This window comes from Engystomops pustulosus, chromosome 11 (genome assembly GCF_040894005.1).
Source record: "Engystomops pustulosus chromosome 11, aEngPut4.maternal, whole genome shotgun sequence".
Classification (NCBI taxonomy): domain Eukaryota; kingdom Metazoa; phylum Chordata; class Amphibia; order Anura; family Leptodactylidae; genus Engystomops; species Engystomops pustulosus.
In genome coordinates, this window is record NC_092421.1 from 83,950,450 (window position 1) to 83,969,224 (window position 18,775).

At 45.9% G+C, this 18,775-nt stretch overlaps 2 long non-coding RNA genes across 3 annotated transcripts in view; one reads left to right on the forward strand and one right to left on the reverse strand.

The window, feature by feature from the left end:
* LOC140105924 (uncharacterized) overlaps positions 1-18,775 on the forward strand; it is a 92,224-nt gene that overhangs the window by 34,066 nt on the left and 39,383 nt on the right. Inside the window, exons 1-2 of one of the 2 annotated variants that reach the window (XR_011850676.1) lie at positions 15,896-15,943; positions 16,433-16,640. The exons of the other annotated variant lie outside the window; for it this stretch is intronic. This is a non-coding gene — a long non-coding RNA (uncharacterized lncRNA). Of the gene's footprint in view, positions 1-15,895; positions 15,944-16,432; positions 16,641-18,775 lie in introns of those variants that run through there. 2 annotated transcript variants of the gene reach the window in all.
* Positions 1,411-18,676, reverse strand: LOC140105925 (uncharacterized). The gene is made up of 3 exons (XR_011850679.1): positions 18,466-18,676; positions 11,891-12,009; positions 1,411-1,449 (listed from the first exon to the last, which is right to left on the reverse strand). It is a non-coding gene; the product is annotated as an uncharacterized lncRNA (long non-coding RNA).

The following is an 18,775-nucleotide window of genomic DNA, read 5'->3' on the forward strand; positions in this document are numbered from 1 at the left end:
TTACATTGTCTAACGTAAAACCTAAAGATTATAGGTTACAAAAAATGTTACAAAAATGGCCTCTCTTAACACATGTGATTTAGTTAATTTTTGTATCCCCTATAAAATAGCAGTTTTGGGGCATTATTTCGTCCGGTGTCATCCCTCCAGTGGGCGTTACCAGCTGCGGTATGTCCATGCCTACTGATATTGTGCAATCAAACCCAAATGGGTCCGCTCATGCCTAGTAATAGGGAGCGTAAAATTATTTAGAGGCTTGAATGAGGCATTATATAATGTTTGGGCCATGGAGGCTCAATGGCGGATTATACAGCGTGGCATTAACATAGGTATTATGCTGCATGGTGGTAATTAGAGGGCATTATACTGAGGAGGAGCTCTATGCCTGCAGAGCTATTGGCATGACTTACAGGGGTTTTCCAGAGAGTGATGTCCCGTGGTCGCGGACTCATTGTGGACACCCTAAACACAGGGAGCCCATCAATGTAAGCGCACAGGCCCACATTTGGTGCAGTTTGCCTGTGTAGTGTGCAGGGGGCGCCATATTCATGATTTGTGGTGCACGTTCTTCATGAATCCGGTGCCCCCTGCACTGCTCTGACTGAGTGCACCTTTACCATGGGGCGTGCGACACTCTTCTGTCGGACTCCGATTGTGCATTGAACGAATGTACAAAATTTTGTGTTGCGTCGGGTTTAGTGCAGCCGCCACACATTTGTGTTTCGGACACTTTTTAAATACTCGTGCAGCAGTTTTCACTAAGAAGAATGTGCAAAAACTGGTGCAGGGGCTTTAGTAAATTTGGGCCAGTGTTTTGTGTCGCCCCCGCCCTGGAATTCTGGAAAACCCCTTCAACATGCTTAAATTTTGATTCCAAATATTGATCCCAAATGTGGCTGGAATGTAATAGAAAATGATAAGAACTAGGATGGACAATAAGACTCCGCGCTGCATCATATGTCTTCATATCCTTATCCTGACATCTTGCACATTACTTGGTTACTGCAGCGGAGGACAATCATTCTGGATATTAGTCACGAATGATATCCAAATGCAGCGCTTGATAATTACAGTCATTCACTTCTGAGCAGACTAATATCCAGCGTCTCCCAGATAATAACAGGAGATTTGTATATCTGGGGTATAAAGGACACGGCACGTAGCTGTATCCAGCCTCACATACACAGGCCCGGGCTGAAGGGTCATTGGAGAACTCAGTGGGGCTTATTTACTAAGGGTCCGCGGCTGCACTTTCATCGGATTGTCCAGTGTTTTTGGGTTTTGCATTGCTGTAAAAGGTATCTAACAGAGGATTGTGTCGCACACGATCGGATTGTGCAACAAATCAGCGGGGGGAGCGGGGGGGGGTGGGCGGTGGTTAGTGGTGCCGTCAGACGATCCGACTGATTTGAGCGCAAGGCACATGATCCGGTGCCAGTGTTATATTCTCTGAGGAATGGTACAGAAAAAGTAGTGATTATACTGGGGGTTTTTGACATATTTGGGGATGTTGTCTTTTCTACATTGTTTACACATAATAACTAGAGATGAGCGAGCACTAAAATGCTCGGGTACTCGTTATTCGAGACGAACTTTTCCCGATGCTCGAGTGCTCGTCTCGAATAACGAGCCCCATTGAAGTCAATGGGAGACTCGAGCATTTTTCAAGGGGACCAAGGCTCTGCACAGGGAAGCTTGGCCAAACACCTGGGAACCTCAGAAAAGGATGGAAACACCACGGAAATGGACAGGAAACAGCAGGGGCAGCATGCATGGATGCCTCTGAGGCTGCTTAATCTCACCATTATGCCAAAATTATGGGCAACAGCATGGCCATGACAGAGTGACAGAATGAAGCCAGATAGCATCTAAAACATGCAATAATTGACCCTGACACTATAGGGGATGGCATGCAGAGGCAGCGGCAGCAGGCTAGAGAGTGGCATGGCGACATACCCTAAATGGACTCAGGCTTCAAACCAATGGGTGTCAGAGAGGAACCAAAGGAGGTGAGCAAGAAGCGCTCAAATGATTTCCTCTGTGAACAAAAGGTTGACGGTATATTTAGTTGATAACACAGCATGGTGACGACATAGTGACCAAGTTCCATAACGTATCTGGTGAAACACCCGAAAAATTAGCCTGACACAGCTCGTTTGATAAGGGGACGACATTTGGAGGCATCCATGGAGAGGACTTCCATGATTAAGAGCGACAGTATGGAGCATCCATATTGCGCTTCTATGATTGCAACTGCAGGTCTCCAGCATGGCGGCGACAGACGCGCCGAGTTCCACTATGTATCTGGTGAAACACCTGAAAATTCTGCCTGACACAGCTCGTTTGATAAGGGGACGATGTGCTGCATATCCTCTCATGCTCCAGCGTCTGGGGCAGCATGCATGGATGCCTCTGAGGCTGCCTAATCTTGGGATGGAGCTGGCGGTCCGCTGCCAGGCGAGCTTTCGCCTGTCCAAGCCCCTGTCTCTCGGCTCCTCCCCACCCAAAATGGGCCTGGGGGCCAGAAGCGTTTACTTTGAAAAAATTATAATTTTCAAAGCAGACGGGGTCGTTTGAATATTTCACCTAGGAATAATGGAATAGCATAGTGGTTCTATTTTTAATTGTTTTTACGGAAATGGTTCCATGATTAAGAGCGACAGTATGGGGCATCCATATTGCGCTCCTATGATTGCAACTTCAGGTCTCCAGCATGGCGGCGACAGATGGGCCGCGTTCCACTATGTATCTGGTGAAACACCTGAAAATTCTGCCTGACACAGCTCGTTTGATAAGGGGACGATGTATGGAGGCAGTGAACTAGTAGTAGATTAAAGGTGCTGCAGTTAAAACTATGTTAGTTGGATCTTGGGATGGAGCTGGCGCTCCGCTGCCAGGCGAGCTTTCGCCAATCCAAGCCCCTGTCTCTAGGCTACTCCCCAAACAGCACTTCTAAGAACCTTTTGTATAAGATCAAGTGTAGTAGCGTTCTTATAAGTTTGGGATATGGCGGGTGAGGGGAATGTAAACAGATGCGCAAGAAGCGCTGAAATAATATCGGTAAATGATAAAAGTTTGCCAGTATATTTTGTGGATTACACAGCAGGGTGGCGACAAAGTTAACAAGTTTGATGTGGAATGCCCTGTAATAGCTCTTGGGCGGTGTGCCTTTTATCGCCTAGGCTCAGCAGTTTGAGCACCGCCTGCTGTCGCTTAGCGACGGCACTGCTGCTGTGCCTAGAGCTACCGACTGATGGCGCCATGGCCACGGATGGTAATTCGGAGGAGGAGGAGGTGGAGGAGGGGTGGGAGAAGGGGGAGGTATAGTAGGTCTTTGAGACCTGGACCGAGGTAGGCCCCGCAATCCTCGGCGTCGGCAGTATATGACCAGCCCCAGGGACAGACTCGGTCCCAGCCTCCACCAAGTTAAGTGTAGTAGCGTTCTTATAAGTTTGGGATATGGCGGGTGAGGGGAATGTAAACAGATGCGCAAGAAGCGCTGAAAAAATATCGGTAAATGGTAAAAGTTTGGCAGTATATTTTGTGGATTACACAGCAGTGTAATCAACAGATGCGCAAGAAGCGCTGAAATAATATCGGTTAATCATAAAAGTTTGCCAGTATATTTTGTGGATAACACAGCAGGGTGGCGACAAAGTTAACAACTTTGATGTGGAATCCATGAAAACAACCCAAATTTCTGCCTGACACACCTCGTTTGATAAGGGGACGATGTATGGAGGCAGCTATATGGACGACTTTTGGAGGTAGCAATGGAGACAACGTGTGGAGGCTGCTATGGAGACAATTTAATTTGGATAGTGCCTGTATGTGGCAGTCCAAAAAAGTTTTCAAACCAGAGGAGCAGGTAGGTGGCCCTCCAGAAAAATGAAATAGATTGAGTGCCTGTATGTGGCAGTCCAAAAAAGTTTTCAAACCAGAGGAGCAGGTAGGTGGCCCTCCAGAAAAATTGAATAGATTGAGTGCCTGTATGTGGCACTCCCAAAAATTGTTTAAAACAGAGGACCGGGTAGGTGGTCCTCCAGAAAAATTAAATGCATAAAGTACTATAGCTAGAGCCAGTGGGCCCTGTCAAAAAATAGCCAGTTTCCTCTGCTTTACTGTACAAAGAGGAGGAGAAGGAGGAAAATGAGGAGGAGGAGGAGTGCATAAATTATTCAGGTTGAGCTTCCTTCACCTGGTGGAGATTGGAAATTATGAGAAATCCAGGCTTTATTCATCTTGATAAGCGTCAGCCTGTCAGCGCTGTCAGTCGACAGGCGTGTACGCTTATCGGTGATGATGCCACCAGCTGCACTGAAAACCCGCTCGGACAACACGCTAGCGGCAGGGCAGGCAAGAACCTCCAAGGCGTACAGCGCCAGTTCGTGCCACATGTCCAGCTTTGAAACCCAGTAGTTGTAGGGAGCTGTGTGATCATTTAGGACGATGGTATGGTCAGCTACGTACTCCCTCACCATCTTTTTGTAAAGATCAGCCCTACTCTGCCGAGACTGGGGACAGGTGACAGTGTCTTGCTGGGGTGACATAAATCTGGCAAAAGCCTTGTAAAGCGTACCCTTGCCAGTGCTGGACAAGCTGCCTGCTCGCCTACTCTCCCTCGCTACTTGTCCCGCAGAACTACGCACTCTGCCGCTAGCGCTGTCAGAAGGGAAATACTGTTTCAGCTTGTGCACCAGGGCCTGCTGGTATTCATGCATTCTCACACTCCTTTCCTCTCCAGGGATGAGAGTGGAAAGATTTTGCTTGTACCGTGGGTCCAGGAGAGTGAATACCCAGTAATCGGTGCTGGAATAAATTCTTTGAACGCGAGGGTCACGGGATAGGCAGCCTAGCATGAAATCTGCCATATGCGCCAGAGTACCAACGCGCAAGAATTCACTCCCCTCACTGGCCTGAACAATGGTCCCCTCTTGTGTCTCGCCAACATTCTCCTCCTCTTCCTCCTCATCCTCCTCCACCTCCTCCGATATGCGCTGAGAAACAGACCTGAGGGTGCTTTGGCTATCAACAAGGGAATCTTCTTCCCCCGTCTCTTGTGACGAGCGCAAAGCTTCCGACTTCATGCTGATCAGAGAGTTTTTCAACAGGCCAAGCAGCGGGATGGTGAGGCTGATGATGGCGGCATCGCCACTGACCATCTGTGTTGACTCCTCGAAGTTACTCAGCACCTGACAGATATCAGACATCCACGTCCACTCCTCATTGTAGACTTGAGGAAGCTGACTGACCTGACTACCAGTTCTGGTGGAAGTTGACATCTGGCAGTCTACAATCGCTCTGCGCTGCTAGTAAACTCTGGATAACATGGTTAATGTTGAATTCCACCTCGTGGGCACGTCGCACAACAGTCGGTGAGCGGGCAGTTGGAGGCGGCGCTGCGCTGCCCTGAGAGTGGCAGCATCTGTGCTGGACTTCCTGAAATGCGCACCTTCGTGAGCAAATCAGACAGATTGGGGTATGTCTTGAGGAAACGCTGAACTATCAGATTTAACACATGGGCCAGGCATGGCACATGTGTCAGTCTGCCGAGTTGCAGAGCCGCCACCAGGTTACGGCCGTTGTCACACACAACCATGCCTGGCTTCAGGTTCAGCGGTGCCAGCCACAGATCAGTCTGCGCCGTGATGCCCTGTAATAGTTCTTGGGCGGTGTGCCTTTTATCGCCTAGGCTCAGCAGTTTGAGCACCACCTGCTGTCGCTTAGCGACGGCACTGCTGCTGTGCCTAGAGCTAGCGACTGATGGCGCCATGCCCACGGATGGTAGTTCGGAGGAGGAGGTGGAGGAGGGGTGGGAGGAGGAGGAGGCATAGTAGGCCTTTGAGACCTGGACCGAGGTAGGCCCCGCAATCCTCGGCGTCGGCAGTATATGACCAGCCCCAGGGTCAGACTCGGTCCCAGCCTCCACCAAGTTAACCCAATGTGCCGTCAGCGATATATAGTGGCCCTGCCCGGCAGCACTCGTCCACGTGTCCGTGGTCAGGTGGACGTTGTCAGAAACAGCGTTGGTCAGGGCACGGATGATGTTGTCTGACACGTGCTGGTGCAGGGCTGGGACGGCACATCGGGAAAAGTAGTGGCGGCTGGGGACCGAATACCGAGGGGCGGCCGCCGCCATGAGGTTGCGAAAGGCCTCGGTCTCTACCAGCCTATAGGGCAGCATCTCCAGGCTAAGCAATCTGGAGATGTGGACATTGAGGGCTTGGGCGTGCGGGTGGGTTGCACTATATTTCCTTTTCCGCTCCAGCGTCTGGGGTATGGAGAGCTGAACGCTGGTGGATGCTGTGGAGGATCGTGGAGGCGACGATGCGGTTTTTGGGCCAGGGTCCTGGGCAGGGGGTTGACTATCAGCTGACACAGGGGAAGGAGCAGTGGTGTGCACGGCCGGAGGTGAACGGGCTTGGTGCCACTGAGTGGGGTGTTTAGCATTCATATGCCTGTGCATACTGGTGGTAGTTAAGCTAGTAGTGGTGGAACCCCTGCTGATCCTGGTTTGGCAAAGGTTGCACACCACAGTTCGTCGGTCATCCGGTGTTTTCTTAAAGAACCTCCAGACTTCTGAAAAGCTAGCCCTCGCCGCGGGAGCCCTCGCCACGGGAGTGTCAGGTTCGCTAGGGAGAATGCTGGGACTTCTGGTGGTGCCAGCAGCGTTCTCCGAACCCCGGCGCGTGTCCGTGCAAACTCCACCTCTCGTCCTGAGCAGCGGCTGCTAAGATCTCGCGCTGTCTAGGAGTGGCTGAGACTTTTTACCTCTGCTTGGTGCCTGTTGTTGCACCGTTAGGGGTTAATTCCCAGATGCTGTCCAGCTCCTATCAGGTTCTGGAGGTGGAGTTCTGGCTGCATAAATTGCAGCTTCACTTGTAACCTGAGCCAGTGTTTGAAATCTCTTCTCCACTTGCTTGCTGCACTAGGTTGTATTGCTCTGTATCTGTATTGTTGTTACCTCGGCTAGTTTTTTGTGACATTGACTCTTTGCCTACTGATTTTGCTATTGACGTACCCTCCCGTTGTGACTCCGGCTAGTTTACGATTCTTTTGTGTTTTATGTTTGTCAGTCTGTTTGTTATTCCTTCCCACACTTATCCAGTGTATTCCGAGTCTTCAAGTAGTCGCCCCACGGTTTAGCGTGGGGGGGCTATAGGAAGGGACAGAGGCTGGGGCAAGCTCAGGGCACACACTCCCCTGTCTTTTGTGTACCCAATCCTAACAGGGAGCTTCACTACGTGACACATTTGGCGCTGATGCACCAGCTCTGGCCCTGCCTCTCCGTCTGGCCCCACCACTGCCTCTTTCAACCTGTTCTGGTCGAGGACTCTCCTCCGTCTCAGAAGCACTGTGTTCACCCGGCCTCTCAACCCAGCTTGGGTCTGTCACCTCATCATCCTCCGATCCCTCAGTCTGCTCCCCCCTCGGACTTCCTGCCCAGACAACAACTTCACCACTGTCTGACAACCGTGTCTCCTCATCGTCGGACACCTCTTTACACACTTCTTCCACTACGTCAAGAAGGTCATCATCACCCACAGACTGCGACCGGTGTAAAACCTGGGCATCGGAAAAGAGCTCAGCAGCAACCGGACAAGTGGTTTGTGACTCTGGGAAGGGTCCAGAAAACAGTTCCTCAGAGTATGCCGGTTCAAATGCCAAATTTTCCTGGGAGGGGGCAGACTGGGGGGGAGGAGGCTGAGGTGCAAGAGCTGGAGGAGTGCCGATTTCGGTGACATGGGTGGACTGCGTGGAAGACTGACTGGTGGACAAATTGCTCGAAGCATTGTCAGCAATCCACGACATCACCTGTTCGCACTGTTCTGGCCTCAACAGTGCTCTACCACGAGTCCCAGTAACTTCAGACATGAACCTAGGGAGTGTAGCTCTGCGGCGTTCCCCTGCTCCCTCATCAGCAGCTGGTGTCTCACCCCGCCCAGGACCACGGCCTCTGACCCCTGCAGTAGTTGGACGCCCACGTCCCCGCCCTCGTCCTCTACCCCTAGCCCTCGGGTTAAACATTTTGAAAATGAAAGTTATAACTTTAATTTTTTTTTTACTTTTTTTTTGTTTTTTTTTTGTGTTTTTTTTTGTGTTTTTTAGTTTTTAAAACCAAACGATGCTATCCTATTGCTATGGCTATTTTCTAGCCAACTATGAAAGCACACTACTTTGCCAGATGAGATGACGCTGAGTTATGAAAAAATAAACGTAAAATAAAAAGTAAATGGCAGACTGTGCCTAATTTCAATCCGACCCCTAATAAATTGTCCCACTTCGGTCTTTGCGATGGATATGTGCGTCACTAAGCGCTAAACACAACGGTCGCAAGTCTCCCTGCAAATTCCTCACAATATGGTAGTAGATGCACTGCAGCAAGGACAGCCACCAGCAGATCAACCAGAAATAAAATATATATAACGCTACTGTAGGCGTAAGTAAGCCGTTTGGATTCTCCTATGGCTATTTTCTAGCCAAGTATGAAAGCACACTGCTATGCCAGATGAGATGACGCTGAGTTATCAAAAAATAAACGTAAAATAAAAAGAAACTGGCAGACTGTGCCTAATTGAAATCAAACCCCTAATAAATTGTCCCACTTTGGTGTTTGAGATGGATATGCGTGTCACTAAGAGCTAAACACAACGGTAGCAAGTCTCACTGCAAATTCCTCACAATATGGTAGTAGATGCACTGCAGCAAGGCCAGCCACCAGCAGATCAACCAGAAATAAAATATATAACGCTATTGTAGGCCTAAGTAAGCCGTTGGGGTTCTCCTATGGCTATTTTGTAGCCTACAATGAGAGCACACTGCTATGCAAGATGAGTTTGAGCTATAAAATGAAATACAGCTAAAAAAAAAAAAAAATCAGCAGACTCTGCCTAATTCTACTCAAACCCCTAATAAATTGTCCCACTTTGGTGTTTGAGGTGGATATGTGTGTCACTAAGAGCTAAACACAACGGTAGCAAGTCCCCCTGCAAATTCCTCACAATATGGTACTAGCTGCACTACTAGTGCCAGCAAGCCCAGCCACAATCACTGTAGAATCACTCCTGCCTAACACTATTCTAATAGAACACCCTAACGCTGTCCCTGACCAGCAGCAGCTCTCTCCCTTGCGGCATCCAGACACAGAATGATCCGAGCAGCGCGGGCAGCGGCTAGTCTATCCCAGGGTCACCTGATCTGGCCAGCCAACCACTGCTATCGACGTGTAAGGGTACCACGTCATGCTGGGTGGAGTGCAGAGTCTCTTGGCTTGTGATTGGCTCTGTTTCTGGCCGCCAAAAAGCAAAACGGCGGGAGATGCCATTTTCTCGAGCGGGCGAAGTATTCGCCCGAGCAACGAGCAGTTTCGAGTACGCTAATGCTCGAACGAGCATCAAGCTCGGACGAGTATGTTCGCTCATCTCTAATAATAACGTCACACATTGTTATATTTATAATAATTTTTTAAACCTGCCACCAAAATCCATCCTGATGAACCAGGTACATTACTTATAGATTCAGGCACTGTCTCCTTCCATCTTAAAATTATGCTAATGAACCAAAGGGGCTCTGGCGGGCATAACCAAGCTGGCAGGCTCTTACACTCCCCCTGCTACGGTGTGCTTAAACTTCATTAGCATATTCAAGCCGTCCGGCTTATTCATGAGTGGGAGGCACAGCCACACCCCCAGTGCATGACTGACAGCCTGAATAATGATGTGAGGCTGTATAATGATGTGCTTCCTGGTGCTGGCGCCCCCTGCAGCCTGTGTGCTCCTATACACATGACTGACAGTCTGTATAATGATGTCAGGTATAATGTGGTAATGGCTCCTCCATGTGCTTCCTGGTGTTCGCACCCCTGCAGCCTGTGTGTATGAGATACATGAGGAGAGAACAAAGAACTGGACTGCACATCCACACATCATACAATGATCTACTGCCGCTAGGCTAATTATATAACGAACTCGAGTTTCTTAGTTACATTTTGATCAAATTGTATAAGCCCACCAACCACTTCATGGTGACCTTTTTTTGGTGGGTCCCTATGCTATTGTGTGCGGCATCACAACGGGTGCTGGGGGGGCAACCGGGTCTTGGTCCCTGCTGGCGCTGTGCTGCAGCGGTGGTGGACGCCATGTGATGCCGCACATAATAGCGTAGGGACGATGCCGCACATAATAGCGTAGGGACCCACCATAAAGAGGTCACCGTGAAGTGGTTGGTGGGCTTATACAATTTGATCAAAATGTAACTAAGAACCTCGAGTTCGTTATATAATTAGCCTAGCGGCAGTAGATCATTGTATGATGTGTGGATGTGCAGTCCAGTTCTTTATTCTCTCCTCATGTTGGTGTGTATGAGATACTCCTATACACTTGACTGACAGCCTGTATAATGGTGTAATGTCTCCTCCATGTGCTTCCTGGTGCTGGCGCCCCCTGAAGCCTGTGTGTATGAGATACTCCTGCACACATGACGGACAGCCTGTATAATGATGTGATGTATAATGGTGTAATGGCTTCTCCATGTGCTTCCTGGTGCTGGCGCCCCCTGCAGCCTGTGTGTGTATAGGAGAGATACAACAGCTCCAGGATGCAGCCATGTTATAGCAGAACATGTCAGGTACATGTGTAGCTGATGTCTGTGTATTAGGATGGAGAACATGTCAGCAGATAAAGCACAGACACCAGCAATGCTTTACTATACATTACACACAGACATGAGCAGGGGGAGGAGAGGGGAGGGGTAACAGGGGTGACATCACTGCCTCTGACCATGTGACCAGCCTCATTTACATAATAAAGAAATGATTATTTTATTACATAATAAAGAAAATATGATTTTATAATGATTAATGTATGAAATAACTAGATAAAGGCTGGGATGGGATCCTTGTGAGCTGCTCCAACGGGTAGTAGAGAGAGGACAAGTGACACAGCTGATGACAGGTGTCCTTTAAAGAAGGTGTAGAAAGAGGAAAATAGGTGCACCAGCCAGTATGACTCCATACTTGATGCATAAAGATAAAAAGCATTTTTTTTAAATCTAAAACGGCACATTTCTGGAAAGCTTTTAAAGTACCCTACACAGTGCAGTATTTACTTGTGCAATGACTTGGGACCCGGTACACTCCCTATAAAAAGGGTGTCCAAACCTTGCCTTTATGACCTCTCCATAGGATGATGGATGCAGAAATGTTCTTCCTGTTCTCACTACATGTAGGTCAGCTGATTGGTGGAGATGCCGTGTGTCACACCCTCACTAATAACTTACCCCATGGATACGTCATTAGTGGCATTGGGGCCTGGAAAACCCCTTTAAATCAGAATTGTGTAATAACTCATTTTCCCTGTACATGCTCAACACTCTCTCAATATGCACTTGATACCTCAATATATTAACCAACAGGCAAGCAGTGGTATATATATATATACAGGTGGTCTCCTACTTAAGGACACCCGACTTACAGATGACCCCTAGTTACAGACAGACCCCTCTGCCCCCTGTGACCTCTCTGGATGTTATTATGGTCCTAGATTGCAATGATCAGCTGTAAGGTGTCTGTAATGAAACTTTACTGCTAATCCTTAGTCCCATTACTGCAAAAAATTTTGAAACTTCAATTGTCACTGGGACAAAAAAATAATTTTGTATAGCACTACAATTATAAAATATATATTTGCATTCAAATTCAACTTAAGAACACCCACCTATGGACCCTATCTTGTACGTAACCCAGGGACTGCCTGTATATATCCCCATGTAGCAGTTGCTTTCAGCTGCTGCTTGACACTAATAACTATCTTGCTAACTTCATTCTGTTCTCCATTTACTCCATTATTCTATACTCCATCCCTGTGAAGGTTAAAATGTTGATGGGACCTACCTGAAATAGACCCCCGCCCCTTCCCCTTGGGGCCCACAGCAGCAGTGAGGCCCCCTCCATAGTATACAAGTCCTTGAGGCTAATCAAAACGAAGGCAAAAGTTTCTTCTCCGCTGATTTCTGTAAAATGAGACAAAATGGTAAAATAAATAAGCTGCAACTCTAGAAAATTGTTTATTTTATTTTTTTTTGCATTTTTCGTCTAAATTTTAAATGAGGAGAGTCATTTATATGAAATGGCATGCCGCCCGGAGCAACAATATAATTAGATTGCTTCCTACAGTCAGTAACTTAACTGGAACCTAATCAGCTCCAAATATAATGAACGAAATGTGAAATCTCCAAGTCTATTTTTGAAGAAGTTTGGGCCAATGTTATTAGTACTTGGGAAAAGGTCCATGCAGATGGGAAGCCAATATTAACAAAAGAAAAGTGATGAGCGACTGGCACTATCCACGCACTGATCGCGGTGCAGACGGATTAAGGGACTATTCCAGTTTGATTAAATTGCTCCTTTAAACGGCAAGTCAAAAAAAAAGCAATTTTATATATATATGAAAAAAAAATCCTAGAGCAGCCATGTTTACTGGATGGAATAATCGTGCCCGGAGCGGGGGCCCCCTTCATGTGGTTTAGTGATCCGGCTATAGACTTAGTAGTTTATAGCTATAACTATATATTTGCTTTACAAACTGCTACTACAGCAAAAATATAATCAGAATTGCAACGAGGAAGTTTGCAGGGAAAGAGCAATGTTTTATGATGAATAAATTAACGATATAAAATATGGTGGGATGATAGGAAGAGCCGCAAGAAGGAAAAACAGATTGTAAGACAAAAGAGAAGATTGAGGATATGTAAAGGGAACCCGTCATCAGGATTTCACATTTTAACCTAATGACAGGTCCCCATAGTCTTTAATACTAATTTTCAATTGGCTTTTATAATTAACATTACTGCTTTCACTCACTTTTAAAAGTTGCTAAATGAATACATAGCTCCCTGCCAGCAAACTGCATTGAGTCATTGGGGATGTCTGTTGCAAGGCTCATCCTCATGAGGACACAGGGAATTGCTGCATCATCATCATTATCTCCTCACTGCTCTTCCAAATGTGAGATGACAGAGATTTGCTTGCAGCAGTGAGGAGATAATGATGATGATGCAGCAGCAATTCCCTGTGTCATCATCATTATCTCCTATCATCTCACATTTGGAAGAGCAGTGAGGAGATAATGATGATGACACAGGGGATTGCTGCATCATCATCATTACCTTCCCACTGCTCTCCTAACTCTTCCTCCTCTTCCCTCCACTTCCTGCTGATATAAGTTGACCCCGTGCTGTAAGCAAATCTCTCAGCTCATGTCAACAGGAGGGATGGGGAGGAGGAAGAGCTGGTGGAGTGTACAGACGTCCTCGTGACGGGTCTACCTTTATCAACTTTTTTTTAAAGTTAGTGGAACCACTAATGTTAACTTTATAAGCAGATTGGGTATTTTATATTAAAGAAAATGTGGGAACCTGTCATTGGGTCAAATGTGAAATCCTGATTACATGTCCCCTTTTTAAAGATGGGTTTCTATATAGTCCATATAGAGACTGCACACAGCATGACTGGCCATATCTGGATAATACTCTGCAGAAAAACATATCTCTTCATGAATTAGTTAAAGGGATTATATCGGCTGTATTAAATATACAAAGCAAATGTTAAGTGTTGGCCCTTGCTGCATATATATAATCTATATCATCATACCTTTGTTTATATTCCAGTATTGTACCTGGACACTTCTATTTCTTCTCTCAAATAACCTGCACCCCGCCCCTCTTCCCCCTCTACCCTGAGTAAAAGATAAAGTAGGATTCTGTATACATATGACAGTAACTCATAATAGAGAGGAGGTGGCTGGGGAGCAGTTTGATTGCAGAGAGATAAATGCACAGCAGTGTGAGGACACATGCCCAGTGTATCAAGTCCAGCTACATTATGAGAACCTTTAATTATTACCCATTACTTAAATATTGTATGTGCTCAGACACATTGGGGCACATTTACTTACCCGGTCCAGTCGCGATCCAGCGGCGCGTTCTCCGACGCTGATTTGGGTCTGCCGGGTCTGATATCCACCTGGTGTTGCTGCTGCACTGAGGTCTGCTGGAGTTCACCTTCTTCGTCCCGGTGCATGTAAGTGCTGATCTTTTTTAAATTCAGCGGTTTTTCCGAATCCATCGGGTTGTCCAAAGGCCACAGCCCCCGATTTCTGTTGCATGAAAGCCGGCGCCGATGTACGTCAAAATCCGATCTCGTGCGCCAAAATCCCGGGGCGATTCGGCGCAAATCGGAAACCGTCTGGAAACCCGACGAAAGTGCGCGATTCGGACCCTTAGTAAATGAGCCCCATTAAGCGCATTTTTGTGTATCCGCCATCATATTACCTCTCTACATCTTTACTGCTCGAAATCCGACTATAGAGATATCATTATTATGCCATGAAAATAGCCCATTGTTTTAGGAGATTATTCTGATTTCTCTCACAATGTTTATGTCTGGAATCAACAACCATTCATCAAACACCACGCACCTCCATTGTGAGCCTCGTCCTTCGTTATTTCGAGGCCGCTATAAATGGCGCCTTTTATTCCCATTCTCTTATCTCATTAGGTTTTTTTTATGTAACGAGGTAATTATTATCACTATAAAAATATGTCAACTCCATAATGAGGGTTTTCTAAAGGTTATTCTCGTCCGCATGAGTGGAGCGAGGCAGGAATGCGGTTTTAGTACATTCCTCATCTTCTCTTTGAAATGTGTCCCTTAGATGTGGAGAGAGAAAGTAAATTATTCTACAACATGAACATTGATCTCATTGTTAGATTTGCTACAATCTATGAAAGTAACTGCCACAACTAATGTAAGAGAATCCACGCATACTGGTTGGGTTGTCGCCCTCTGGAAGAAGCTGTGGCCAAAGTTGCCTTGTAGTCCTTGTGGTGTCCCATTCATAAAGTAAAGGCACTAAGTCCCCAGATCCCCTCAGGTAGCAAATGAAATGTCCTCTCTTGCATTTCCCTCTGATGTAAATTCTCAACCATCTAATATATAAAGCTGAGTGTATGTGTGTGTATGTATGTATGTATGTATGTATGTGTGTATGTGTGTGTGTATGTATGTATGTATGTATGTGTGTGTGTGTATGTATGTGTGTGTGTGTGTGTGTGTGTATGTATGTATGTAATGTGTGTATGTATGTAATGTGTGTGTATGTATGTGTGTGTATGTGTGTATGTGTATGTATATATGTGTGTGTGTATGTATGTGTGTGTATGTATGTATGTGTATGTATATATGTGTGTGTGTGTATGTATGTATGTGTATGTATATGTGTGTGTGTGTGTATGTATGTGTGTGTATGTATGTGTGAGTGTGTGTGTATATTTGTATGTAATGTGTGTATGTATGTGTGTGTGTATGTATGTAATGTGTGTGTATGTATGTATGTATGTATGTGTGTGTGTGTGTATGTATGTATGTATGTGTGAGTGTGTGTGTGAGTATGTATGTGTGTGTATGTAGTGTATGTATGTATGTGTGTGTATGTGTAAGTGTGTGTATGTATGTACGTACGTGTGTGTGTGTATGTATGTGTGTGTATGTATGTATATGTGTGTGTGTGTATGTATGTATGTATATGTATGTGTATGTATGTGTGTGTATGTATGTATAAGTATGTGTGTGTGTGTGTATGTATGTATGTATATGTATGTATGTATGTGTGTGTATGTATGTATATGTATGTGTATGTGTGTGTATGTATGTATATGTATGTATGTTTATGTGTATGTACGTAACAGACTCGGTTTGAGCCGAAATTTTCATCCTGCACTTTCCAAATCCCACTCATTACCCACCATATACAGGAGACATTGTCTGCTGCCTTGGCAGTTGGAAGCTGAACCATGATTGGCTGCTGTTCTACCACAGGTCTTTAATATGAGCTCTGAGCTGTGATTGGTTACTACAGGCGATGAGTATAGGACACTTATGTGTGAGGTAAGATGGATAGGGATACAGAGATGGGGGAGATTTATCAGAAATGTCTGAGGTAAAACTGTCCCAGTTGCCCATGGAAACCAGAGATCAGCTGTAATTTTATAAACAGCTGTGGGAAAATTAAACTTGAACTGTGATTGGTTGCCGTGCGCAACTAGGACAGTTGTGGTCTCAGACACTTCTGAGAGACAAAGTGAAAGTCAGAGACAGTCAGAGACAAATACAGAGACAGTCACAGGCAGAGACAGTCGGAGACAGAGACAGTTGGAGACACTCACACAGAAATGGAGACAGTCAGAGACAGAAATGGACAGAGATGGTCAGAAAGACAGAGACAAAGATGGTCAGAGACAGACGGTCAGTAACAGACAGTGAGAGAAAACAGCAGTTAGAGACAGACAGAGATAGTCAGAGACACAGAGACAGTCAGAGACAGAGAGAGATAGATGCATATACATTTTTTTGTTAACCCTTTCTATTTTGTTATAGCAAGGAGCAGTTATTTACTATCCCGGGCAATTCCAGGATTTACAGTTAGTTTACCTATAAAAATCTCCTTCAAATCCATATCCAAATGAGGCAAGAAGAGTAATGTGTGGAATGAGATTGTCACTGCGGATGCCCCTATCTTCAGTTCTGTAGAACCTAGAACTATGTCATTTTAAGGATAAGAATCTCATCTATCAGATCACATCAGGTCAGTAGTTTTGTGCACTACAGCAGCGGAGATACTGCAGCTAAAGAAATAGGCGCAAACTGGATCTTTATCTGCAGCTCATTCTTATAATATATTAAAAAATGATAAACAACAGTAGCACAATCAAAATACAGCCCCCCCCCCCAAAGTGATAGGGTGCTACCCTTAAAGGAAACCTACCACCACAAATCTACCTATAAAGGTAGATCGGGTGGTAGGTGAATCAATGGGACGTGAGGATAGCCCTTTTAAGGGCTAATCCTCACGTCCCCGCACTGTTTTATAAACTTTTATTATCCTAATATGTTAATTTACTTATGCGGCTACTGGGGCGTGGAGTAGCCGCATCTGAGGTTACACGAGGCGGCTACTCCACGCCCCGGTAGCCACATTACCCCTCCTACTCACCATGTTCGGCGCGCAGCTGCTCGTAGCTGCGCGCCCTCGTCCGCCGATCCTGCCGTCTGCGCATGCGCAGAACAGCAGGCCCGCGCCTGCGCAGCCCCGGCTTCAGAGCAGTGACCGCGCAGGCGCGGGCCTGCTGTTCTGCGCATGCGCAGACGGCAGGATCGGCGGACGAGGGCGCGCAGCTACGAGCAGCTGCGCGCCGAACATGGTGAGTAGGAGGGGTAATGTGGCTACCGGGGCGTGGAGTAGCCGCCTCGTGTAACCTCAGATGCGGCTACTCCACGCCCCAGTAGCCGCATAAGTAAATTAACATATTAGGATAATAAAAGTTTACAATACAGTGCGGGGACGTGAGGATTAGCCCTTAAAAGGGCTATCCTCACGTCCCATTGATTCACCTACCACCCGATCTACCTTTATAGGTAGATTTGTGGTGGTAGGTGCCCTTTAAGCCCTACCCGAATGTAACCCCAATAGAGTGAAAAAGTGAGGAATTTGCACATGTGCTGCTTTCTTTTTTTGGATAATAATATATTATCTATAATAGGATACCAAAAGCATGGCTACTATCAAACCAAAGATAAGTGTATCGGAAATTAGGCCCCTCCTTCAGCTTCAAAAAGTGACTTATCTCAGGCGATTGACTCTTCTCTGCTAATTTTTATATGATGTTGGAGATGATGTTGTTATAGGTAAATTGCCCCCTCAGGTAGGGTAACAGAGTAAAATCTGGTGACACCGTCCCGTCAAAGGGTGCGTTTCATAAAAAAACATGTATCCCTTATCCATAGGAATTGTTATGGAAAAAATTCCACATGCAGCAGAATCGACCAAAAAATGCACACATTTTTTCCGTTATAAATGAAAACTTTTCGGACCTTTTTTTTGTTACCGCTATCATGATAGGGAATATTTATTTTTATTTGTAAATAGATCAGGACATTGAGATGCCTAATGTATTTATAATATTATTAGTATTAGTATTTGTATAAACCCTACTTAACACCCGACTTACAGACAACCCCTAGTTACAAACGGACCTCTGAATGTTGGTTATTTACTGTATTTTAGTCCCAGGCTATAATTAACAGCTGTAACAGTTATCACCGGTGTCTGTAGTTAAGATTTATTGTGAATCCTGGTTATGACAATCCAACATTTTTAAAATCCAATTGTCACAGAGACCAAAAAAAATTTGGTTGGGGCTACAATTATAAAATATACAATTCCGACTTACATACAAATTCAACTTAAGAACAAACCTACAGAACCTTGTACATAAACCGGGGACTGCCTGTATATGCCTTCTAGGGAACGCGGGGTGATTTTAATAGTTTTTTCTACATTTAATGTTTTTTTCTCACTTTTTTTAACTATAATTTTTAACTATTATTGCAGGGTCTAATATGGTCTTTACCTGACAACCAAGGATCCCAGTAATTATATGGTGGGTCCATCTGACCAATAAATCTAAAGGACCTTATATATTCTGTCTTCTCCTCACCACATCTGGGTCAGTAGTACAGACACTTGTCTCCTTCCCGATAGATGGGTCTCACTTCACCTTACTCTCTCGTCATATTCTCTGACTTTTACCTCAGGATCCCAGTATTTCTCTCCCTCATGAAGTTACCTCAGACATTTTCCCGCCTTTTTTCTAATTGGCTCGTTCCTAGAGACTAGGAACTAGCAAGACTCGCAGCTCTCGTCAGCTAAGCTTGGTTGAG